This window comes from Triticum aestivum, chromosome 7B (genome assembly GCF_018294505.1).
Source record: "Triticum aestivum cultivar Chinese Spring chromosome 7B, IWGSC CS RefSeq v2.1, whole genome shotgun sequence".
Classification (NCBI taxonomy): Eukaryota; Viridiplantae; Streptophyta; class Magnoliopsida; order Poales; family Poaceae; genus Triticum; species Triticum aestivum.
In genome coordinates, this window is record NC_057813.1 from 313,724,204 (window position 1) to 313,750,939 (window position 26,736).

The window sequence follows — 26,736 nt, forward strand, 5'->3', positions numbered from 1 at the left end:
AAAGAATATTAACAACAAATATGACAAGGCAAGCATAGATTAGTGAACCAGTCATTACTTGTGAGCTTACTAAGACAAGTATGCAGAATTGTAATTGCAGTAAGAGACCGTCCAAAATCTGAATCAAGAAGTTGGTCTAGCACTTATTGTTTGCAACTAATCGACGTGAATAATTGGATATCATATCAAATGAGTAAGAAAGACAAGTAAAATTTTCAACAAAACTGGCTTGTAGTAGTAATCTGGGTCAATGTCACTATGACCAACAATCCAAAATGACTAGTGTCTACTCCTAGGGCTGGAGTTTTGAAACCCTGTGAACTTTATAGGTACTAAAGATTACTGAAATACATCTGAACCATTAAGTGTAGGTAGCACTCAGTACACAACAAACCCTAATGACAGTCTTGCCTAATGAGTAATGAATCCATTAAAAAATGGGTGATGAGGAGTGGCTGCTGAGTGTTAAGGACGTATCTCAGGATAAATCGGGTTGGCTTAGTGGTTGTTGCATGCCTTAGCCCTGAACGGATTGGGAAGGTAGGCACAGCGGTGCACCCGGGCAGCGGTGACGCTATTGGCCGAGTAGATCCTGACCTCCTGTTAGTCCGGCATCTCCTCCTAGAGTCATGCCGTCCGGGGATGGCAAGTTGCCGACGAGGCAGGCGGCTGGGGGCGAGTAGAGATCGGAAGCGCAATAGAACAGAGGGGAATCTGGGCCTGGGCCAACCAAAATCTCAGGGTGGGCCGCGACCCACCATGGGCACCCTGTAGATGCACACTCGAGCGACATACATGCATTTTCGAAACTAAATTAGGAACATTTAGCTGACCAATTAAATGACTCTGTTTAGATTCGTATTTGAACAACTAAGCTTGTTTAGCTTGATGGGTGGAGCAGTGCTATTATGACACGAAGCACGTATGTTGATTGTATAGTGATCATAAAAGGGGGAAACCCTAAGCATTTTTTGAGCAAAAGAGGGTTTCTCCTCCGATTTCTATTAAAGAAACCACCACGGAACTAACATGATCACTTAAACCCTAAGCATGATCAATTAAACCATATTATGACTGTGCCATGGCAGATTTAAAGCTGCAAACCGCAGAAATGCTATTTAGCATCCATTGTTTGCTTCGAACTAAGAACTAAATTCTAAGAGCTGAAAAGAAAGTATAGTAACAAAGTTACAATCTATTTTCTGGTTGAGATCAAAAAGTTGAGCAGATATGAAGTACCACCTCTTTTGCGGCGCCGTGTAGGCATCAGGGGTGCGATGGCTATCAGTGGCATTGAAGCAGATCTGTGATGATAGACGGGTGCATCGGGGGATAAGTCCAAGTTGCGGTGGAAGAGAAGGTCGTGTGAGTGGACCTGACAACGAGGACGATGGCACCGATGAAGCGAGAGGACGCAAGGCTCCTGGTCCATCACCGTGGATGAGAAACGTCCATCTCTAGCAGTGGACGACACGGTCTTGGTAGACATAGTGGAGGACGGTGGCGATGGATGGGGTGGTAGACGGAGGAGGCTGGTGTGGGGATGGTGTTCTAGCGTAGATGGTGTATGAGTGGGAAAATGGAGGCAGAGGTATGGGGAACCATGTTTTTGGGACGCGCCTGTCTGAAATATGGGAAAGTTATGAACTTAGCCCCCGTTTAAAATTTGGATGTCTTGTCAGTTGGGGATAGGATGGTAATCTCGTATCTTTGCAATATTTGCCAGAGTGATTTCGGGCAATGAGAGGGTGTTTTGGCGCCCAAGATTTATGAACATGACTGACAGGTAGGGCGGTTGTGTCACATCTAAGTGAAGTTACAAACCTGCCCCTATTGAAAATATTTGCCTACATTGATTTCGACTGAGTCGAGTTTGTTTTGCCGCCCACCGTGTATGAATGGGGAAATGGAGGGAGAGACAGAGGTCTTTTGGACGAGCTTGAATCAAATGTGTTTTGCCGCCCGTGTTTGGCGCCCACCGTGCCGGAATGGGCTCAGAGGCGGTCGTGTCACGTCTAATTGAAGTTACTAACCTACCCCTATTGAGAGTAGTGGAAATAGGGCCGATGGATTGTCCATGTAAGGGGTGGACAGTAATTTTCATCTCCCAAGCACTGGCTTCGGGCAGCGGACGTGAGAGTGGACATTTTGCCGCTTCTTTCGAATTTTGGGACAATAAGCATCCACGTTTACCCTGGCAACTAAATTTTAATCCATTTTGTATTCCTATACGAATCTTTATAAATCATTTTATGTGTTTTTATATATCTTCAAAAGCATGACAAAGATGTATTCCACTGTCATATATGAATATGATTTACAAATGCCGATACTCGAATTCGGAAGCTAGAATCCAATTAAGGTGAATTCAAATATTTGAAACCACTTTATGTCCAACTCAAGTGTCACACGCAGCATAATGTGTACTCCCATTTAGATATGCACACAAGCGATGTCTCAAGATTAAAAATACCGAGTCAATCAACCAATAATGTACAAAACTAACAGACATAGAAACACTTATAGAGTATATGGATCAATAATATCAACTAACATACATAAGCCAGGCCGCAATACTTTTTTTGCTAGAAGAGCATCCTTTTTTTAGCGAAGCTAGTACAACATCTTGGCCCTTTCAGATGCGTGCCACTTAAGGACCATCTATACTACTATTATTGCTGAATGTACATTCAGCCCGATTGGCATCACAACAATCAAAATGAAATGTCTCAGAGTCTTATCAATTAATACAAACTTGTGCTAAAAAATTACAAAACAAAAAACAAAAAACAATTATTACATGATTTCTAAAACAAATAGTTTGATCGATTACATGAACAAACAACACAAAGGTTATTCAACAATGGAAAGAAAATTTCACCTATGATTTACCAAGTGGGAATTTAATTTCCTTTTTTCCTTCAAGACCTTAACAATGTGGTCAGTCTCAGCTTGCTTCGTTTTAAAATCCACCAAATATTTAATGGTTGTCTTGAGTACTACTTGTGATTGTGTTGTTTGCTTCCTTAACATGTCAACTTCATCTGTAAGTGCAGAAGCAGAATCTCTTTCTGCCAATAGTTTAGCCTCTAGAGCATCAGCAGTTGGCAATTCATGATGCACGATTGGGCCGTGCCACTGTTGTGGGATGCTACAATGTCCATGGGGACCTCGCTCTTTGATCTTGGGCTAACCTGTTTTGCCATTAAAGCTCTGATTGGATTCCAAAAAGTTGAAGTTAGAAAAACATCTCAACTGGGAGTTATAACAGCAAACCAGTTAAACCAACAAGCAATTAAAGAGTTTTAATTCGATGCTGAAAAGTAGTTATTAACATCATTGTAACCAGTTACCGCAGCAAAGCCGTTAAACAAACAAGTTTTGCAGAATGTACCTATTGTGGCATTGGAGTTTCTCTTGGATCCTAAAAAGTTGAGTAGCCAGTAACGTGATTAGAGCAACTAGTTGCAGCAGCAAAGGAGTTAAACAAACAAGTTTTGCAAAAGGAACCTGTTGTGGCATTGGAGTTTCTCTTGGATCCTGAAAAATTGAGTAGTCAGTAACTTGATTAGAGCAACATGTTATAGCAGCAAACCTGTTACACAAATATTTTTTTGAAAATGTACCTGCTGTGCAATTGGACTTCCAATTGGATCCTGAAAACTTGAAGTTGGTAAGATGATTACAACAACAATTTACAACAACAAACCAGGTAAACATGGAAGTTTCTGAAAACATACATGTTGTGCCAATGGAGTTTCAATTGGATCCTGCAAACTTGAATGTTAGCAATCATATATAAAGTGTTGCAGGAGCCATAAGAAACTAATATCAAACTAGTAAAACTAACCAATTTTGGCAACGTGTTTAATTACACATGAACTAGTAACACCAACAAGTTCTTGGCAACGTATTAAAGTAACAAGTCAGTACCGTTTACGAGCAACACAAATATCTATAAATATCTTTGATGTAAGCAAAATGATTCCAACACACACACACACACATAGATAGGCGCAGTCTATAATAGGATTAACAGTCTATGGCATTATGCAATTAGTAGCAAACTAAATTAAGCCAAGCAACATAATTGAACAATTTTGCAATAAGTGGCTAACTAAAATTCCAAGAAGTAGGTAACTAAACTTACGCTAGCTTTTTGTACAGGTATACTGCAACTTCTTTTTCTCTTACAAGGTTCTACGAAGGAGTCCATGGCATCAATTGCTTGGATACGCAGTCCCAATACTCCTTTTTCCCACACTGCATTGGTAAGTCGAATGGTTAATCTGATAAGATGGTGCGTCCTTGATATGTTATATGAGGACAGGTTGTCAGACTAGTTCTAGCCACACACATCATACTGGATTTTACTGTATATTTCATGCGATAACATTTGGCATATCGAGATCTAAGCAATCTACAATAGGATGAAAAAGACTGGCATCCTTCACATTATTGGCGAACTCAGTTCGTAGAAACAAGCAATTCAACCATTCTGTGGGTAAATCAAAAGCGCCACTTGAATAGTAAATGCATCTAGTGCCCCTTAGTGATTTTGGTGTATTGAATACTTATAGGTTAAGGGACTAATATGTTTGTGAGTGTACACAGGTTCTATAAGTCGATAAGGAGTTTGATATTTACAGTGAAAGTCAACCCCTAAAAAAGAATGTCTTCGGCTGAAGACTTTGGTCCTCCTGAAGACTTTGAAAGTGAAGAAATTGGTGTGACTGTGATGACTTGGATATTCATGCGAGGATTATGAAGCGTGAAGACTTTTGTTCTTGTAGTTTCATTTTCTTCTTTTTGAGTCATAGGAAACACCGTACTGTTAAAGGGGGTCGAGGTAATACTAAGGAAACTGATTTCCAAGTGATGCTCATCTCAAATCCTACATCTATCCAATCCTTTGAGTGAAGCCATTGGAAATCTCATATCAGTTCAGTCAATTTCTTTAGTGACAGAGACGAAGATCTTCTGGTCTCGGATGATTTTGTTCTGATTGAGGAGTTAGGAATTCGCCAGTGCGGATTGCCTACACAGTGAGGAAGATGATAGCCCTGAGGAATTCGAACCTCAAATCCGACCGTTGCTGCCATGCGCCAGCTATCCAAAATATCCTTCCACCTAACGGTCATATCATTGAAGGGCATTTATGTCTTATCATGTCGGGCTGCTCCCTAGGCTATAAATAGCCACCCCCTATAACCACTAGCTGGTTGGCTGCTCTGAGAGAAACTGACACTTGTCATTTGGGAGCATCCCATCCTCCGAGGACTTTGAGCGAAAATCATCGTGAGGAAAACCCAAATCCCAAACCCAAACCTACAAACACAAAGTGATTGAGCATCACTGAAGAGATTGTTCCTGTGTGGAACCGACGCTTGTTACCTTTGAGGACTGTGTATCCTCCAGACGGTTAGGCGTCATGGTCTGAGCATCCAAGAGGAATTGTGGATCACTGAGTGACCTAGTCTGTGAAGGCTTGGAAGTCACCCATGAAGACTTACCACTACTACTGGGCGAGGTCTGTGTGATCTTAGCTGAAGGAGAATACGGTGAGGACTGTGTGTCCTCGAGTTTAAATACTCAGCCGCTCCAACCAGACATACAATCGTCACAGCAGTTGGAACTGGTCTACCAAATCATTGTCTTCACCAAGCCTACTGGTTCTATTTCCTCAACCCTTTCATTTCCTGTATTATGTGTTGATAAACCTGATCATTACTGTTTGAAGACTTTGACTAAAGACTTTCTCTAATTCCTCAATCCTATTTCTTCAGTCATTTTGTATTCGTCCTGTTTATCCTGTGTTTATGCTTTCTGTACTATGTGTTTGTCTTTCATTTCATCATGATGAATATGTTGTTGCTCTGTTATGCTTATACCTGAGTACTTATTCAGATGCAAGTAGTTCTTCACTTAGGAATTTCCTCACCCTAAAATTCCTCAGTGAAGAATTCATAAAAATCGCCTATTCACCCCCCTAGTCGACGTAACGCACTTTCAATTGGTATCAGAGCAAGGTACTCCCTTGTTTTGTGTGATTTTGGTTTAACCGCCTGTAGTTTTAGTTATGTCGACTGCAGGTATGATCAAGGTCTCGGCTGGGTGTCCTACCTTTGATGGGACGGGCTACCCCTACTGGAAGAACAAGATGCGCATGCATCTTGAGGCAATTGATAACGATCTCTGGTATGTTGTGGAAAATGGTGTTCCCTCTGTCACTCTGTCTGTGAATGCTGCTGATGTGAAGAGATTCAAGCAACTCGATTCTCAAGCGAAGAATATCATATGTGGCCATCTGAGCAAAGGACAATACGGTAGAGTGAGTGCCCTGGAAACTGCCAAGCTGATTTGGGACAGGCTGTCCAATGTCAACAAAGGAGTCTCAACTCAACGTGACTCCCGAGTTGATGTTCTTCGCAATCCCTTCAACAGCTTCAAAAGACTCGACAACGAAAATGTTCAGCAAACCTTCAATCGCCTCACTGACATCTCAAATTAGCTTCAAGCACTTGGTGCCACTAACATCAGTGATCATGAGGTGGTGAAGAAATTACTAAGATCACTTGATACCTCCTTCGATACCCTTTCACTGATGATTCAAGAGCGAGCTGATTACAAGTCACTTGATCCCGCTGATATCCTCGAGAGACTAAACACACATGAGTTCCAGCTTGCTGAGAAGAGAGATCTCTATGGACCGAGCTACGGAAGATCACGTGCACTGAAGGCCAAGGCAGTCTCTTAGTCTAAAGCTGAAGACTCTGGTAGGAGCATTGGTGATCCTGGAGAACTGAGCCAGGAGCTAGCAATGCTCGTGAGGAAATTCCAGAAGTTCTCTCGCCGCGATCGCTTTGGAAAATCTTCAAGAAATGATGATTCCTCGTCTCGTGACTTCAAAAAGAGAACTTAACACAAATGCAAGAAACCTGGTCACTACATGTACGATTGTCCTTTGTGGGAAAAGGAATCAAAGAAGAAGAAGCACAAAGATGACGATTCTGATGACTCAAAGAAGAAGAAGAAATCTTCAAAGTCTTCATCATCAAAATCTTCAAAGTCTTTATCTCACAAGAAGAGCAGTTCCAAGAAGGCCCAGGCATCCATTGGCAAGGAAATGGACTCTGAAGATGAATCTAAGGACAATGTGGAGGAGGAGGAATATGAGGAATCAGACTCTAGTGTGGCCAGCTTAGCCCTCGCTACCGCTTACGTCAGCAAGTCCATCTTCAACACTCAAGAAAATGACCTCCCCAACTCTGCTGACAAAAGCTTCGATGACTATGCTCCCACCTACTGCTTCATGGCAAAAGGTGCCAAGGTACTCAAACATTCCCCCTTTGACTCTAGTGAGGACAAATCTAATGACAATCTCAAGCCTAGCTATTCCAAACTTGCTAAAATTGCTATTAAACAACAGAAGGCTTTAGAAAAGATTCAAAATCAACTAGACAAAAGTGATGACCTGTTGGGTGAGGAATTGAATCGAACCAAGACTCTGCCAGCTAATCTTCAGAGACTTCAAACTAGGTTTGACAACCTTCAAAATCATCATAACACTCTCTTAACTGATCATGAGAAGCTTTCTTATGAATTTCTTCAGAGAAAGCAAGATCTTGAGAAGTTAAAAGTGAGTTATGAAGATCTCTAGAAGGAAAACGATTCATTGCTTGCTCAACAGATCAGTTCCGCTCAGGAAGAATTTATTCCACCGTGTCTGAAATGCATTGAGCGTGAATCTGCTAATTCATCACCCGAATGTTCAAATGCTTCTATTGCTGCAAATTCTTCAACTGTCTCTGTGGTCACAAATTCCTCATCTGAGGATACCACAAGTATCACTGACAATAATGCATGGCTGAAGGAATTGTATGTGACAGACATTTACAAAAGCCTCAAAGGGCATAAAACTCTATGTGATGTGCTCAAAAAGCAGATCTTGAACAGGAACCCTAGGAAAGAGGGTATTGCCTTTGAGAGGAAACTCAATGTTGATGGGACCTACTAGAAACCTAAGCAGTATCCCAAAACCTCATGGGTTGCTGTGAAAGGACCTTCTGTAGATCCATGCACTTTATCTGGCTTTACCTGTGATTCTTCATATTCCTCTGATGAGTCATTTGACTCCAATTATAAACTGTTTAAGAATCAGAATGGTGAAGTATTTGCTCGATATGTTGGAACTAACTACAGGAATGGTCCCTCTATGAAGAAAATCTGGGTTCCTAAAAGATGCCTTGAAAATCTTCAGGTGAATGTCATCATGACACCACCCATGAAGAATAGGAACCCCATATCAAATTCCTCATATGGACCAAATTCTTCATATGGATTAAATTCCTCACGTGGATCAAAATCCTCATATGAACATCATCATGCTAAAACTTCTGTTTCGTCGGGAAAGTCTAAGGGCCATGAATATGTGCATTATTCTTCAAACCATTATGTTCATAAGTCCTTGAAGAACTTCTTTGCTTATTCATATGCTTATCCTAACCACTCTTCTGTGAAACAAAGTGCACTGGCTTTTATGCCATCTTTTTCTTATGGAGCTCGCAGAATGATGAATTCTTTGCCACCCCTCCACATGTGGGTGGTGAAGAAAAAGAACTAATCTCTTATGCAGGGTCAGGTCTCTAGACAAACTTGACCGTATGAAGAAATTGCTGGAGACCTGAATGTGCTTGAAAGGACGCAAGCTAATCATGTAGAAATGAATAACTCATTTCTCACGTCCTCATATTGCTATATTTGTTACTGTTGATGAAATTGATATCATATTATTCACTGATGAAGTATATGGGTTCGTAAGTTGCACTAATTCATCTGCAGCATGAACAACCCAAAGCTACTGAGTGGGTCCTCGACAGTGGATGTACAAATCACATGACCGGTGACAAGAACTTGTTGATGGATACTGATTTGTCACCATCTCATCTGAAGCATATCACCTACGCTGACAACGACAAAAGCAAGGTATTGGGTCTAGGTAAGGTTGCAATCTCAAAGGATAGACACATGGACAAGGTCATGCTCGTCGAGTCCTTAGGATTCAACCTCATGTCTGTCTCAATGCTTTGTGATCTTGATATGGTTGTCGTATTTGGCAAATATTGTTGCATCGTGCTAATGGAATCTGACAATTCCAAAGTCTTCGAAGGCTTTAGGAAAGGAGACTTGTATATTGTTGATTTCTCTGCAGGACCACAACCTGCCACATGTCTACTTGCAAAAGCTTCAGAATGCTGGCTATGGCATCGATGACTTGGTCATGCTGGGATGAGGAACTTGCATACACTCGCGAAGAAGAAGCATGTTATTAGCATCGAGGGTGTCAAATTCCTCAAAGATCATCTTTGTGGGGCTTGTGAGGCTGGAAAGATCACCAGAGCCAAGCATCCCTCGAAGACTATCATGACCACTTCTCGTCCCTTTGAATTATTTCATATGGATCTCTTTGGCCCTACTCATTATGCCATGTTCTCTAGTTTTGCATCATTATATGGCTTTGTGATAGTTGATGACTATTCTCGTTACACATGGGTGCATATCATCAAAATGAAGTGCAGGAAGTCTTCAGACGATTTTCCTCAAGGGCTTGTACTAACTTTGGTGTGAAGATCAAGCATATCAGGAGTGATAATAATGGAACAGAGTTCAAGAACACTAGCCTCGATGAATATCTTGATATACTTGGTATTACTCACGAGTTGTCTGCTCCTTATACTCCTCAACAGAATGGCGTCGTGGAGCGCAAGAATAGAACTCTTGTTGAGATGGCTTGCACTATGCTTGATGAATACAAGACACCTCAGCGCTTTTGGCCTGAAGCAATTGATACTATGTGCCACATCATCAACAGGGTATATCTTCACAAATTCTTCAAAAAGACCTCATATGAACTCCTCACTGACAAGAAACCCAATGTAAGTTATTTCAAAGTCTTCGGTGCTAAATGCTGGATTAGAGATCCTCACCATCACTCTAAATTTGCACCTAAAGCACATGAGGGTTTTATGCTTGGTTATGGAAAGGACTCACACACCTAAAGAGTCTTCAACATCAATCATCACAAGATTGTTGAGACTGTAGATGTGCGGTTTGATGAAAATAATGGCTCACAAAGAGAGCACCTACCTCCCGTGCTAGATGAAATGTCACCTGAGTAATCCATCAAGTTCAAAGCTGCTGAGGATATCATCCCTACCGATGAATCTGCTGAAGAAGTCATTCCGGATCGTGAAGAGAATCACGCTGGTGCTGCTGAAGAAACTGGTCCTGAAGAAATTGCTGGACCTAAGGAAAGTCGTCAACGCGCACATCCTCGCGTTGCAAACGAAGTGTAGACCGAGAAGATCATCAATGACATCAACGTACCAGGTCCTCTCACGCACTCAAAAGCTTCACATTTATCTAACTTTTGTGGGCATTTTGCATTTGTCTCTATCACAGAACCCACAAAAGTTGATGAAGCATTCCTGGAATCTGAGTGGAATCAAGCCATGCAAGATGAATTGCATCAATTCAAGCTCAACAATGTGTGGGAGCTTGTCAAGCGACCAGACCCACGCAATCACAACATCATCGGTACCAAATGGATCTACTGCAACAAACAAGATGAAAATGGCCTTGTGGTGAGGAATAAGGCTCGTCTTGTAGCTCAAGGCTACACACAGGTTGAAGGAATTGATTTCGATGAAACTTTTGCACCTGTCGCTAGACTTGAGGCTATTCGCATATTGCTTGCTTATGCTAACCATCATAATATCATCTTACATCAAATGGATGTGAAAAGTGCATTCCTTAATGGTAAGCTTGAGGAAGAAGTATATGTTGCTCAACCACCAGGTTTTGAGGATCCAAAATTTCCAGATCACGTCTACAGACTCAACAAGGCCCTCTATGGCCTCAAGCAAGGACCTCGGGCGTGGTATGACACACTGAAGGAATTCCCCATGAAGAAAGGCTTCAAACCCGGTTCACTTGACCCAACTCTTTTCACCAAAGCATATGATGATGAACTATTCGTGTGCAAAACATATGTTGTTGATATTATCTTTGGCGTACTAACCAACGTTACAGTGACAAATTTTCCTATATGATGAGTGAAGAATATCAAATGTCTATGATGGGAGAATTGAAATTCTTTTTAGGTCTTCAAATTCGTCAACAATACAATGGCATATTCATATCTTAGGATAAATACTTCAAGGATGTGTTGAGGAAATTCGTCATGCAAGATTGCAAAGGCGTCAAAATCCCTATGCCCACTAATGGCCATCTATGCACTGATGAAAATGGTAAAGACTTTGATCAAAAGGTATACTGCTCCATGATTGGCTCTTTATTGTACCCTATGTGCATCTAGGCCGGATATTATGCTTATGTTTGCATGTGTGCCCGGTTTCAAGCTACACCGAAGGAATCACACCATAAGGCTATGAAGCATATTCTTCGATATCTAGCTCACACACCAACACTTAGATTATGGTATCCCAAGGGCTCTTCCTTTGATCTCATTGGATATTCAGACTCTGACTATACTAGTGATCGGGTGGACTGCAAGTCAACGTCAGGCACATGTCATTTCCTTGGACGATCCTTGGTATGTTAGTCCTCGAAGATGCAGAACTACGTATCACTCTCCACTACTGAAGCTGAGTACATTTCTCTTGGATCTTGCTGTGCTCAATTGCTATGGATGAAGCAAACCCTCAAGGACTATGGCATCAATGTGAAGAATGTGCCACTCTACTGCGACAATGAGAGTGATATCAAGATTTCTCACAACCTAGTTCAGCACTCGAAGACAAAGCACATCCAGATTCGTCATCATTTTCTTCATGACCATGTGTTGAAGGGCGACATCTCCATCGACCACGCAAATACTGAAGACCAGCTCGCCGATATCTTCACAAAGCCCTTGGATGAGAAAAGATTTAGCAAGTTGCAGTGTGAGCTAAATATCCTAGAATCTTCGAATGTTCTTTGAAAAGGACACACATCCTAACACTTATGCTGACTTGATGACTTAGATGTGCAACACACGAAGTAACATTTTTCTTCAATCAATGAAGACTAACCCTCTAATGTGTGAAGAAATTAATGAAGAAATTGATTCTCAGAACCCGACGACAATTGTACGCGGTGTCTGAAATCATCATTCTTATACGGTGGGATACGCCACCAACCAAAGTTGAATATCTTCAATTTGAGTTTTTCTTAGTTTTTGAAATTCCTCAGTTTTTCAAATTCTTCAACTTGGCATTGTCCTCACTCTTTCCGTCATTGTTCTTCATTGACTATATATACACTTGAGTTTTTATGTCCTCTACAACATTCACTTATTGCTAATTCTTCAAGTTGACTTTTCTGCTAAGTGAATGTGATCGGACCCTTTCCCCCTCTGCTAAACTCAACCCAGTCTGTTCACAAATTCTTCATGTGCGTTCTATTTGAAACCCGTTCAAAATCTTCACTGTGTCCTTGTCAGCTGAAGAAATTGCGAACGAAACTTTAAAATATTCTTATCTGAATTTTCAGCCTTTGCCGCTCAAATAGTTACACATCCCATGATAAAACTTATCTATTCATCCATGATCTTACACGATCTCCACCACACTGTATGTGGGTGACACATGTCGCTAGGATGAGAAGGGTCAGGGGAACGTTCGTCCATTTTCCTCGGGCGAACGGTTTTTCACTGCGGCTATAAATACCCCCTCACCCTCCGTAGACTGCATTTACTCCGCTCTATCTCACTCCCCTCGCTCGAGCTCTTAAGCCCTAGCGCCGCTGCTACCTTCATCATCGATGGTGAGGAAGAGCTTCACTGCCTCGACCTCATTGTCGTCGTACTCGCGCCGGCCGCGGACATCTTCTCTCCGCTGCCGCCGTAGCTGTCTTCCTCTGCCAAGTTAGGGCGTGGAAGATCCGGACTGACGAACTTCTCAATCTACACTTCCTGTTCATCGTGTTCTTTGTCAAGGGTCATTAAAAGTTACTTTTACTACCTTTGTTACTATTGATGATTTTCATCAAATCTTCAAAAGGTGTTTATTCTTCAACTTCCACACTCTAAACACCTAGCACAATCTTCTGCTCTTGATCTGTTTCTCTAGGTGATGTTTTTCTTCATGATTCCTCAATTGTGTGAATCTCACAATCCACACAACTCTGGAACCTAAATCAAATAATGCTTAGTGAAATTCTTCAAGACACATCTGGTCAATTTCCTCAAACTTGTTCAGTTTTGCAAAAACTTCTGAGAATGCATATGACCTCTCCAAATTCTTCGCACCTATACTCTGTTCACAGGTACACATGTCTGCTGCTGAATCACTAGGTTCTCATCAACTTAACTCATTTGCAGTTGCAAAAACTTCTAAGAATGCATATGACCTCTCCAAATTCTTCGCACCTATACTCTGTTCACAGGTACACATAGTCTGCTACTGAATCACTAGGTTTTCATCAACTTAACTCATTTGCAGCGTTCCTCGAAGAAAAGCTGCATACTTCCTTAGAGAACTAGATTGTTCAAATTCCTCAGCTGAAGAAAATGGCTGATGGCAAAATACCTCAGAAGGGAGGAAAGGAACTGGAAGTCAACATAGCGTTTGAGATCCCTGATGACATTTACGTAGGGTAATGCACACCTAATGAGGCAACTCATGGGAAGGAGACCAAAAACAAGCGCAAGGTGCGCATACAGAGGATTGAACGAAGATGGGCACGGGAATGGAGGGAGTACATATATGTTACTCCTAAATATATGAAGAAATTCGCTCTTCACCCTCCATGCTCAAGACCTCCGTTGGCACCTGGCCAAAGAGCTGATCCAACACGCCTTAAACATGGTGAGAATTATGCTGATGAATGGGCCAAGCGGCAAGCGAAGTTGGCCAAATAGGCCAAAGAAGCAGTGAAGAAATTCAACAAAGATTCTACTGTTGCCGCTGCTGAGGCTTCTTCAAGCAAGATGGCTATGCCCAAGAAGCCTGCTTGAAAACCAACTTCCTCAGCAATGCCCTCATGGCCAAGCTCCTCTGTGCCATCAAGGCAAATTTCCTCAAGCTACACCAGTTCCTCGGGCTTCAAAACCCTTAGCTCCTCCAACAAAGTCCTCACCACATGTGCATCTCGCCACTTGCCAAAGGACCACAAGCATCTCAATTGCCTCAGGAGCTTCCGCAAGTTCTTCAGTTCCTCATCTATCTTCAAAGAGCCCAACTTTGCTGAAGACCAAGGCCACTACAGGATGAGGCACTAGACCAAGTCCTCACAAGAAACAAGTTGCCTTTCAAGTACCATCTCATGATGATGAGGCTGATGATGAAGAATTAGCTGATATCATCAAGGACAGACAACAAAGGGCCGCTAGAGCCAAGGGAAGTGATGTGCCTCTTCTATTGGATCAGAAGAAGATCCTAGGCTTCATTGACCTGTAGCACAAAGATCTGAACACTCCATTGCCAGAGCTAGACCTCACTCCTGGACAAAGTCACATGTTGATGGCGTTCATTGCTGAAAAAATGTGGAAATATGATCAAGCCAGAACTGCTAAGAAAGCCCGGTACAAGAAGCAGCGCTATCTGAAGGATAACGTTCTGAGGTTATCGCCTGAGCAACTCATTGCTCTACAATCTGAGATCAAGAAGCTCAGTGATGAATTTGACGCCTATAAGGCAGAATGGCTAGGAGCCAAAGTCAGATTCGTCAAAATGGCGAAGAAATTCACTTCAAATGATGAAGTTTCTATGGCTGAAGCATCTGCATAGCCAATTGAAGAACATGCCAGCACCACTGATGAAATTAGGCTGCTGATGAAACTGCAAGCACCAGGGCTGAAGAAATACCAGCCGCTGAACAAACTGCCAGGGCAACCACTAGTGTTGCGCCTGAAGAACAAGTCAGGTCAGCTGAAGAATTTGAAGCTACACCTGAAGAAGCTGCACAAGATAGGACAACTGCATCAGTTGTGCTTGAAGAAATTGATCCAATTTCCTCTGCTCCTCCTGCACCAACACCAAGCCCAGTTCTTCCTTCAGCTCTGGAAGTGAAGAAAACAAAAGCTATGGAGTGAGCTGCTCTGAAGAAAAGGAAAGCATCTATTTCCTCAAAATCTTCTGCACCCAAGAAGGCAAAGATTTTGACAAGCTCTCTTGAGAATCCTATAGATGTTGTTCCTCTATGAAGCATGTCATCAAAGGAAATTATACCTTTTGGTGAAGATTATGAGATTCCTGATGAATCTGATGAAGAAAATCCCTCTGCTACTTCCACAGAGCAGATGGATGAAGAAATTGAAGTGGATGATATCACTTCAACTCTGTAACACCCCGGATACAACTTTCCATATTCGTAACTCCAACTCTTGCCTTTTCCGGAGATGCGATATGATATTTCCTTCATGGTTGGGTTTTTGTCGTTTGTTTTGCATTTTGTTCATGTCATGCATCTCGTCTCATGTCATCATCCGCATTGCATCCACGTGTTTTCATAAAACCTCGTAGCTGTTAGTTGTTGCCGCTTCTTTCTCGCCTCCGTTGACCTTTCATAGACCAACCGTCCTTTTGTTGCCTGACCGTTTGACCCCTTTGCACAGTGCAGACCCCATCGCCCGTGTCCGAACCCGACCTGCTCAGTCATCACCATTGGGTCCGGATCATCCCCAAATATCTATAAAATATCTTTGGTTTCTTATTTGGACTTCCCAAGCCTATTTTATCTCCACCGTCTACTTTTGATCGGAAGCTCCAAACTTTGCTCTTTTCCATATATATAGTCCACCCTAGCCTATTTTGGACAACCCTAAAAATCCTTCCCATGTCCCATCCATCCCATTCCTCCCGCCGCCACCCGACCAACTCCCTTCGCCCTCGGGATCCTCCCGATCCAAATCGACTCGAGCGCCTTCACCTTGCTTTCAGCGCCGTCCAACCAGATCGCAGCCCCCTTCTCCTCCACCAGCAGCCGTGCGCCTCCTCCCTCATCCCAGCGGAGCCCCGTCCTCCCCGCGCCTGACCCGTGCGCCCGGCACGACGCCAGCAAGCAGCAGCTGCAACCAGGTCACGCCGTCGCTCCCCATGTCTTCTCTCTTTTCCCCGTTGCTCCTCTTGAACCTTCCCCGCCATGGCCGCTTGTCTGCAGGTCGTCGACGCACCCGACGAAATCAAGCCGCTGGAGTTCCTGCACCAGCCCTTGCGTCCCCTTCCCCCGCGTCGTTCCCGGACGGCCACCTCGCCAGCATCAGAGGGCCTGAGCTCCGCCGCGCCATGCCCGCCTTGCTCTGCCTCCTGTTTCTCTGCATCGAAGCAGTGCAGAGGAGGGAAAGCTCGTCGACCCCGCCTCTCCTGCTCGTTGACCGCGCCGCCGGAGCCCTGCATCGCGCCAAGCATCGCCGGCGCCCCCAAGTCCCGCCGCCCGGATCCGTCTCCCGAGCACCGAGGACCCCATCGTCGGACCAGCAGGTCCACTTGCCCCTTGCCCCTTTCCTTTTCCCTTGGTTCTCCTTCTCCTCTAACCATCTCTCTTCTGTTCATGAACCCTCGTCGCCCGCTGCCCTCTCGTTCGTCTTCCTGCGAGACACCGCCCAAGCTGTCTCCGTCGCCCGAACCAGCAGTAGTTCGCCAAGCCCGACAACCGCTCCTCCTCTGTGCACCCGTCCCGCCCCTCCTGCAAGTCTCGAGCCCGCGCCAAGTCCCTGCCTTGTTGCCGGCCTCTGCTCGCTCTGCTTCGTACAGAGGAGCTCGAACCGCTCGCCCGCGTGACCCCGTCCTCGACCGTGCCAGCGTGGCCAGTCTCCTGGGCCGCAAGCATGCTTGAAGCCCATATCTGCACCGCTTGGGCCTCCTCCTCTCCAGCCGGGCTTGGCCCATGGGTGAGCAGCCCCTCTAGAGCCCCTACTCCTGTTGCCCAGTCAGATTCAGCCCGTCATGTTTTTTCCCTGTCCGGCGATTTTAGCATTTATCCTGAGATATCAGATTTGCAGAAAAAAACCCCAACTTCATGCATTTAATAACTCATCAACCGTTCATTGGATTAAAATAATTTACATATGTAAAATGCTTAGAATGTCATCTAGTTTAATATTTTGCCACTCTCATCCATGTTTAAAATGTTTAACTTGCTGTTTGTTTAAATTTGCTAATATGCCATGTTAAAATGATTTATTTCATAACTAAATAACCGTAGCTCCAATTTTAATAAACTTTATATGTAAATGGGGTAGAAAAATGCCTAGTTTAACATGGTCCACTTTATTTCCCTGTTTAACAACTATAAAATATGGTTTAGGGCAGAACAGTACCAAATTCATAATTTGCGCATGGGGATTTTCCGGAATTGTTGTTTGTTGTTTCTGGCCTCATTTAAACTTGCCTAGATAGGTAGTTTTCATATGCTTCACCCCTTGCCATGGTTAATAACATTTAATATTGTTTGGTAGCTTAAATGAGATTAAACTAAATATGTCAATGTGGTGTTTTGTCAATATGCAACTCGTTGCATATTGAGCTCCACTTAACTTGTAGTATTGTTTGTTGCACTTTGCCATGTCATGCCTCTTTAAACCGGACATGCATCATACTTGTTTGTGCATCATGCCATGTTTATGCTTGTGCATTTACCATGTTGTTTGTTTCTTTCCGGTGTTGCTTCTTAGTTCCGGTAATGTTGCGATTGTGAGGATTCGTTCGACTACTCCCGTTCGTCTTCCTCATGGACTCGTTCTTCTTCCTAGCGGGATTTCAGGCAAGATGACCGCTACCCTTGATCTCACTACTATCGTTGCTATGCTAGTTGCTTCGTTCTATCACTATGCTGCACTACCTATCAACTGTTCTTCAAGCCTCCCAAATTGCCATGAACCTCTAACCTTTGACACCTTTCCTAGCAAACCATTGCTTGGCTATGTTACCGCTTTTGCTCAGCCCCTCTTATAGCGTTGTTAGTTGCAGGTGAAGTTGGAAGATTGCTCCATGGTGGACATGATTATGTTGGGATATCACAATATCTCTTATTTAATTAATGCATCTATATACTTGGTAAAGGGTGGAAGACTCGGCCTTATGCCTGGTGTTTTGTTCCACTCTTGCTGCCCTAGTTTCCGTCATACCGGTGCTATGTTCCCGGATTTTGCGTTCCTTACGCGGTTGGGTGATTTATGGGACCCCCTTGACAGTTCACTTTGAATAAAACTCCTCCAGCAAGGCCCAACCTTGGTTTTACCATTTGCCTCACCTAGTCCTTTTTTCCCTTAGGTTTCCGAAGCCCGAGGGTCATCTTTATTTTAGCCCCCCCCCGGGCCAGTGCTCCTTCGAGTGTTGGTCCGAACCGAGCAACCTGCGAGGCCACCTTGGGGCAACTTGAGGGCTGGTTTTACTCGTAGCTTGACTTATCCGGTGTGCCCTGAGAACAAGGTACGTGCGACTCCTATCGGGATTTGTCGGCACATCGAGCGGCTTTGCTGGTCTTGTTTTACCATTGTCGAAATGTCTTGTAAACCGGGATTCCGAGTGTGATCGGGTCTTCCTGGGAGAAGGAATATCCTTCGTTGATCACGAGAGCTTATCATGGGCTAAGTTGGGACACCCCTACAGGGTATAAACTTTCAAAAGCCGTGCCCGCGGTTATGGGCAGATGGGAATTTGTTAATGTCCAGTTGTAGATAACTTGACACCAGATCCGAATTAAAACGCATCAACCGCGTGTGTAGCCGTGATGATCTTTTCTCGGCGGAGTCCGGGAAGTGAACACGGTTTTGGGTTATGTTTGACGTAAGTAGGAGTTCAGGACCACTTCTTGATCATTGATAGCTTCACGACCGATCCGCTTGCTCTCTTCTCGCTCTTATTTGCGTATGTTAGCCACCATATATGCTTAGTCGCTGCTGCAACCTCACCACTTTACCCCTTCCTTTCCGTTTAAGCTTTGCTAGTCTTGATACCCATGGTAATGGGATTGCTGAGTCCTCGTGGCTCACAGATTACTACAACAACAGTTGCAGGTACAGGTTACACGATGATCATGACGCGAGAGCGATGTTTGCTTGTTTTGGAGTTCTTCATCTGCTTCTTCTTCGATCAGGGGATAGGTTCCAGGTCGGCAGCCTGGGCTAGCAGGGTGGATGTCGTTTGAGTTTCTGTTTGTGATTCATCCATAGCCGGATGTTGCTCTTATGTATTGTGATGTTGTATTCATGTGGCATTGTATGTCTTTTGTATGTATCCCCATCTATTATGTAATGTTGATGTAATGATATCCACCTTGCAAAAGCGTTTCAATATGCGGTTCTATCCTTGGTGGGACCTTCGAGTCTCTTTAGGATAGTATCGCATAATGGGATTGACAAGTTCGGAATCAGAGCCTCGACCGACCATAGGAGCCCCTTGATTGTTGGCCGTTGTTGAGTCTAGAAAAAAAACTATTTTGAGTCTTAGGATTATATATATTGGAGAGTAGGATTCCTTTTACTCCTCAGCCCGCTTCGTCGCTCTGGTGAGGTCTCCTGATGTAGATGTTTTGTCTTTCCTCTCCTCAAATTTCACTAAATTTTTTTAGGATCATGCGGGTATCTTGGAATCGTTCCGATGGTTTTGTGATGAGAACATTGTTCTTGGTGCCTCCTGTCTTTTATGTGGCAGTGACCCGGGGAGTTGAGCTCCGAGGTGTTGTCGTCACAATTTTAGCATTGCAGTTCTGGAATACCTGAGTTTTGCCGACATCGAAAATCTCTTTTATGCAGTTGTTGGTGAGATAACCTCGACGCCACCTAGTACTGGGGAGTTCAGGAGTATTGCCATAACTCGTATAACGGATGCTTTTCAAAGGTTGAGGTACACGATTTCCGGAGGTTTCTTGGTTATGTGTTGACGGATGGATACAGCTGGATGTAGGTATTGTTAGTTTGGGTGAGATATATTGCTTCCCCTGTATCCCCAACACCAGATTGCATAACCAGAAAGTTTCGGGAGTTTATAGGTGGGAATTCAAGTAGCTCCTAGAATATCTTTCCGACAGATGCATGATATGGGATTGGGTAAATCTCTATCATATGTATTTGTTCCGGCTTATTCTGCAAGCCAAATCCTTTGTTTTGTTTTATTTGTGGTATTCGAGTTGCTTCAAAGTCAAATGTTGAATCCATACCTTTCAAGCGGTATTCTCATATTTCTATGGGAATACTAATCCTTCTTGATCATCGAGGTTGTCATGTTAATTCTTTTTCAACCGGTGTGCTTCTCTTCAAGTGGTTCCGATCATTTTCAACATCCGCAAGATCAATTCTAAGTTTTTGTCAACGGTGTTTGTTCCATCGTCCCCAAGTTACCTTTGTTTTCCCACCCTCCCACCCTTTTCTGCAAGGACTCATATATTTTAATCAAGTATCCTTTTTATTGATGGGAAGTCTCTCCATTCTTTTCCGTCAATGTTCTTATCCGGTGATTCTCAGGAAGATGCTAACGGAGCTTCAAGTTCATCATCCTCCGTTCTTTTTTCTTCTCCGGTGGATTTAATTCAAGCTTTCAGTGTTGATCTTATCCCTTTCCTCGTTTCAAATGTTTTTCCACGTCGGTGCACCTCTTAATTGTTCACCTCTCTCTATTCTTATCCAGAGTGCTCAAGATATCTCAGAAGACTTGTGTTTCCATTCTCAATCCGTTCAAGATATTTCGAGGTTGTTATCTTATTCAAGTCATTTAATTCAACCGGTGCAATCTCTCTTCAAAATTGTTCAACGGTGTTTTCTTTTAAGTGGGCCCTAACCCACAGGTCTTTTCCCAGGATCTTACCTGACTCTTCTAATTTTCCCAGAGCTTCTAAAATTCTATTCAAGTGTGACGTAAGAATGGATTCCATCAGTCACATGCCTTCTCCAAGATCGCTTTCAAATTCTTTTCATTGTTGGCTCAACCTCTTCGCTTTTCATTCTCCCGGAGTATCTCAGTAATTTTGGTGGTGTTTCTTGTCATCAGTTGAAGATTGAAGAAGAGTTTTTCCTCTAAATCTTGTCCCTTCTCTCGAAGATTCATAGTTCTAGCTTATGTCATCCTCTCATAATTGTTTTCGATTGTGAGAATTCTTTTCAACCATCTGATGCATTTCAGGAGTTGCTTCCTTTCTTGATAATCCGAATGCCACCATTTCTGAATATTACTCATTCTCAACCTTCAACTCTTGTTCTCCAAATCTAACCGGTGCATCATTCAAGTATTCTCTAATAAGCTCATGATCTATTTGTTCTCTTGTATCTATATCCCCTCAAGTATATTCATTCATTTTCCAATTCTTCCCGGTGAATTGTGCCTTTGCTACTTTCATTTTCAATTCTTATGGTGGTTCATCCAAGAGTTCTCTTCCTTCGTTATCATATAGATTCATTCGTTCTTTTCAATCCTACCGGTGGTTCGTTGAACACCTTCCCAAGTTTGCGCTATATCTCTCTTAATCCTTTCTACGGGAATAAGTAGTATGCCAAATCCATTGCTTGTCATCATTTTAATTTGATGAAGGATAAGCATACAATAAACCTTATTCTTATTTCCTCGAGGTGATTCAATTCTTTTCTTCCGGAGTTTGTTCATCAGGAAGTAATTCTCGGTTCTAGTGTTTCATCTTTTCCTTTTCTGAAGTTCCAAGTTTTCCGCATTATCTCGTCGCGAAGCTCCATCTAAATCATCACAAGGCTTCACCTTGTGTTTTCAACTTCTCTTTCTTTTTATCATCCTTTTATTACCGGAGTTCTTCATGGAGGCTCTACATGGTGGTTCGTCAAGGATTCCTTTCATTCTTCAATTCTTCTTCTAGTTTTTCTCTCGGAGTTAAGATCCGCCAAGCTATACTCAAAAATTAACATGGTGTTAAACACATGTTTTGTTTTGAGGAGTTCAAGTATTCTTCATCTTGCATTTCGAAGTGCAATTCGTTCTACCTTATCTTTTGAGGTGGTGTTATATCATTCTTGACAATTTCTATTCATGTTTCGTGATTCACATGTGGTCAAGAATGAGGTATTTTAAACCCATCACTTTCTTCCTTGGAGTTATCTTGGGTTATATTTCACCTAAAGCCTTCCCTAAGGAATGTTGCTATTGTGGTGCTTATCAATGATCCAAGTTTTCTCCTATCCTCTCGGCAAAAGAAGTTTTCATCCCTTCGTTGATCTCAAACAAGCAATTGTTTTTCGTTAGTGGCAGGTTGTCACCTCATCATTTTGAGATGTTTGCCATAAGCCCACAACAAGCTTGTGCTTTTCGTTGTTGATTTTGCAACAACTCCGTTCAATTCTTCTTTGCAATGATGCTTTCCAAGCTCATTTGTGGCAGAAGTTGGCATTTTCTTCTCCATTCTTCTATTTCAATGATCTTTCTTCTATTCTTTCTTCTGGAGGCATGGTGATGTTGCTCTCTTCACTCATCATCTCGAATTGTGAAGGTCGTGTTCTTTTCATATTTATCCATTTAACCGGCGTGTCGTGTCCTCCATTCAAGTTCTTTTCATCTTATCAAGTCTTGCATCTCTTCTCAACCGGAGTGCTGTCCGAACTTGTTCTTCCTTGTTCCTTGTTTATCTCGTTTCAACCAGTGTGGTCTCAATTCCTTCCTGTCCATTGTGCTCGTCATTCATAGCTTTGCAACCTCCAAGGTTCACATGGTGTTCCTTGGTTCTCTTTTCTACTGGAGTGCTCTTAATTGTGTTCAACTCTGTTGTGTTCTTTCTTTAAACTCTTCAAACTTTCAAGGTTCGTGGTTTCACTCGTTCGTCAAAGAAGCAACTTAGTTTTACCTCTTATATTCCTCTTCCTTTCTCCCCGGTGCCATCCTAGATCTCGGGACGAGATCCTCTCGTAGTGGTGGAGTGTTGTAACACCCCGGATACAACTTTCCATATTTGTAACTCCAACTCTTGCCTTTTCCGGAGATGTGATATGCTATTTCCTTCGTGGTTGGGTTTTTCTTGTTTGTTTTGCATTTTGTTCATGTCATGCATCTCGTCTCATGTCATCATCCACATTGCATCCGCGTGTTTTCATAAAACCTCGTAGCCGTTAGTTGTTGCCGCTTCTTTCTCGCCTCCTTGACCTTTCTTAGACCAACCGTTCTTTTGTTGCCTGACCGTTTGACCCCTTTGCACAGTGCAGACCCCCTCGCCCGCGTCCGAACCCGACCCAGTCATCATCACCATTGGGTCCGAATCATCCCCAAATATCTATAAAATATCTTTGGTTTCTTATTTGGACTTCCCAAGCCTATTTTATCTCCATCGTCTAATTTTGATCGGATGCTCCAAACTTCGCTCTTTTCCATATATATATCCACCCTAGCCTATTTTGGACAACCCTAAAAATCCTCCCCATGTCCCATCCATCCCATTCCTCCCGCCGCCACCCGACCAACTCCCTTCGCCCTCGGGATCCTCCCGATCCAAATCGACCCGAGCGCCTTCACCTTGCTTTCAGCACCGTCCAACCAGATCGCAGTCCCCTTCTCCTCCACCAGTAGCCGTGCGCCTCCTCCCTCATCCCAGCGGAGCCCCGTCATCCCCGCGCCTGACCCGTGCGCCCGGCGCGACGCCGGCAAGCAGCAGCTGCAACCAGGTCACACCGTCGCTCCCCATGTCTTCTCTCTTTTCCCCGTTGCTCCTCTTGAACCTTCCCCGCCGTGGACGCCTGTCTGCAGGTCGCCGACGCACCCGACGGAATCAAGCCACTGGAGTTCCTGCACCAGCCCTTGCGTCCCCTTCCCCAGCGTCGTTCCTGGACGGCCACCTCGCCAGCATCCCAGGGCCCGAGCTCCACCGCGCCATGCCTGCCTCGCTCTACCTCGTGTTTCTCTGCATCGAAGCAGTGCAGAGGAGGGCAAGCTCGTCGACCCCGCCTCTCCTGCCCATTGACCGCGCCGTCGGAGACCTGCATCGCGCCAAGCGTCACCGGCGCCCCCAAGTCCCGCCGCCCGGATCCGTCTCCCGAGCGCCGAGGACCCCGTCGTCGGACCAGTAGGTCCACTCGCCCTTGCCCCTTTCCTTTTCCCCTGGTTCTCCTTCTCCTCTAACCATCTCTCTTCTGTTCATGAACCCTCGTCGCCCGCTGCCCTCTCGTTCGTCTTCCTGCGAGACACCGCCCAAGCAGTCTTCGTCGCCCGAACCAGCAGCAGTTCGCCAAGCCCGACAACCGCTCCTCCTATGTGCACCCGTCGCCGCCCCTCCTGCAAGTCTCGAGCCCGCGCTAAGTCCCTGCCTCGCCGCCGGCTTCTGCTCGCTCTGCTTCATGCAGAGGAGCTCGAACCGCTTGCCCGCATGACCCCGTCCTCGACCGTGCCAGCGTGGCCAGTCTCCTGGGCCGCAAGCATGCCTTAAGCCCAGATCTGCACCGCTTGGGCCTCCTCCTCTCCAGCTGGGCTTGGCCCATGGGTGAGCAGGCCCTCCAGTGCCCCTACTCCTGTTTCCCAATCAGATTCAGCCCGTCATGTTTTTTTCCCTGTCCAGCGATTTTAGCACTTATCCTGAGATATCAGATTTGCAGAAAAAAACCCCAACTTCATGCATTTAATAACTCATCAACCGTGCATCGTATTAAAATAATTTACATATGTAAAATGCTTAGAATGTCATATAGTTTAATATTTTGCCACTCTCGTCCATGTTTAAAATGTCTAACTTGCTGTTTGTTTAAATTTGCTAATATGCCATGTTAAAATGATTTATTTCATAACTAAATAACCGTAGCTCCAATTTTAATAAACTTTATATGTAAATGGGGTAGAAAAATGCCTAGTTTAACATGGTCCACTTTATTTCCCTGTTTAACAACTATAAAATATGGTTTAGGGCAGAACAGTACCAAATTCATAATTTGCGCATGGGGATTTTCCGGAATTGTTGTTTGTTGTTTCCGGCCTCATTTAAACTTGCCTAGATAGGTAGTTTTCATATGCTTCACCCCTTGCCATGGTTAATAACATTTAATATTATTTGGTACCTTAAACGAGATTAAACTAAATATGTCAATGTGGTGTTTTGTCAATATGCAACTCGTTGCATATTGAGCTCCACTTAACTTGTAGTATTGTTTGTTGCACTTTGCCATGCCATGCCTCTTTAAACCGGACATGCATCATACTTGTTTGTGCATCATGCCATGTTTATGCTTGTGCATTTACCATGTTGTTTGTTTCTTTCCGGTGTTGCTTCTTAGTTCCGGTAATGTTGCGATTGTGAGGATTCGTTCGACTACTCCCGTTCGTCTTCTTCATGGACTCGTTCTTCTTCCTAGCGGGATTTCAGGCAAGATGACCGCTACCCTGGATCTCACTACTATCATTGCTATGCTAGTTGCCTCGTTCTATCGCTATGCTGCGCTACCTATCAACTGTTCTTCAAGCCTCCCAAATTGCCATGAACCTCTAACCTTTGACACCTTTCCTAGCAAACCATTGCTTGGCTATGTTACCGCTTTTGCTCAGCCCCTCTTATAGCATTGTTAGTTGTAGGTGAAGTTGAAGATTGCTCCATGGTGGACAGGATTATGTTGGGATATCACAATATCTCTTATTTAATTAATGCATCTATATACTTGGTAAAGGGTGGAAGACTCGGCCTTATGCCTGGTGTTTTGTTCCACTCTTGCCGCCCTAGTTTCCGTCATACCGGTGTTATGTTCCCGGATTTTGCGTTCCTTACGCGGTTGGGTGATTTATGGGACCCCCTTGACGGTTCGCTTTGAATAAAACTCCTCCAGCAAGGCCCAACCTTGGTTTTACCATTTGCCTCACCTAGTCCTTTTTTCCCTTAGGTTTCCGGAGCCCGAGGGTCATCTTTATTTTAGCCCCCCCCGGGCCAGTGCTCCTTCGAGTGTTGGTCCAAACCGAGCAACCTGCGAGGCCACCTTGGGGCAACTTGAGGGCTGGTTTTACTCGTAGCTTGACTTATCCGGTGTGCCCTGAGAACAAGGTACGTGCGACTCCTATCGGGATTTGTCGGCACATCGGGCGGCTTTGCTAGTCTTGTTTTACCATTGTCGAAATGTCTTGTAAACCGGGATTCCGAGTGTGATCGGGTCTTCCTGGGAGAAGGAATATCCTTCGTTGATCACGAGAGCTTATCATGGGCTAAGTTGGGACACCCCTACAGGGTATAAACTTTCGAAAGCCGTGCCCGCGGTTATGGGCAGATGGGAATTTGTTAATGTCCGGTTGTAGATAACTTGACACCAGATCCGAATTAAAACGCATCAACCGCGTGTGTAGCCGTGATGGTCTTTTCTTGGCGGAGTCCGGGAAGTGAACACGGTTTTGGGTTATGTTTGACGTAAGTAGGAGTTCAGGACCACTTCTTGATCATTGATAGCTTCACGGCCGATCCGCTTGCTCTCTTCTCGCTCTTATTTGCATATGTTAGCCACCATATATGCTTAGTCGCTGCTACAACCTCACCACTTTACCCCTTCCTTTCCGTTTAAGCTTTGCTAGTCTTGATACCCATGGTAATGGGATTGCTGAGTCCTCGTGGCTCACAGATTACTACAACAACAGTTGTAGGTACAGGTTATGCGATGATCATGACGCGAGAGCAATGTTTGCTTGTTTTGGAGTTCTTCATCTGCTTCTTCTTTGATCAGGGGATAAGTTCCAGGTCGGTAGCCTGGGCTAGCAGGTCAGATGTCGTTTGAGTTTCTGTTTGTGATTCATCCATAGCCGGATGTTGCTCTTATGTATTGTGATGTTGTAT